This window comes from Cucurbita maxima, unplaced genomic scaffold (assembly GCF_002738345.1).
Source record: "Cucurbita maxima cultivar Rimu unplaced genomic scaffold, Cmax_1.0 Cma_Scf00047, whole genome shotgun sequence".
Lineage (NCBI taxonomy): Eukaryota > Viridiplantae > Streptophyta > Magnoliopsida > Cucurbitales > Cucurbitaceae > Cucurbita > Cucurbita maxima.
This window is the reverse complement of record NW_019272063.1, coordinates 489126-489642: the sequence shown is the minus strand read 5'-3', so window position 1 is coordinate 489642 and position 517 is coordinate 489126. Positions and strand designations below refer to the sequence as shown.

The 517-nt window shown below is 32.7% G+C and overlaps 1 long non-coding RNA gene across 1 annotated transcript in view; it reads right to left on the bottom strand.

The window, feature by feature from the left end:
• The window catches only part of LOC111470748, a 2010-nt gene extending 1737 nt beyond the window's left edge, over positions 1 to 273 (bottom strand). Inside the window, exon 1 of the long non-coding RNA XR_002715104.1 lies at positions 97 to 273. This is a non-coding gene — a long non-coding RNA (uncharacterized LOC111470748). The remainder of the gene's footprint in view (positions 1 to 96) is intronic.
• Between the last annotated feature and the right edge of the window lie 244 nt (positions 274 to 517).

Genomic DNA, 517 nt, shown 5'->3' with positions numbered 1-517 from the left:
AAAAAAAAAAAAAAAAAAAAAAAAGCAGTCCTCATATACAGATAACGATTCAGCCGGAGAAATGAAAAGATTATCAGAGCATAGAAAGTTACATACCGAAGTGATCAGGAACCTGCCAAGTTAAGAATCGAGCAAGAGAGACGATCCAAATGAGGGAGAGAGGGAGAGAGGAAGAGAGAAAAACCCTAGCCCCTTATACAAAGACGGAACATCGCAAAAGAGAGGAGAGAGAGGCTATAGGCACTTTTGCCGAAAACCCCCCGAATCTCTTGTAAACTACAAAAGTACCCTTTCACTTTTAGGGAATTATTATTTTGTTAAATACACTTACAATTAACACTTCACAATTTTATATTTAATAACTTTCCAAATGTTTAATTATGTCTCAATATTATCTATGGCTATGGCTTCTAATTTAACCTAAAAAATAATTAAATAAAGTTTCAAATTACCTATAAACATTATAATTAAAACTAGATTCAAGGGCAAAAGGGTAATTTTATCTGTGATCTAATTG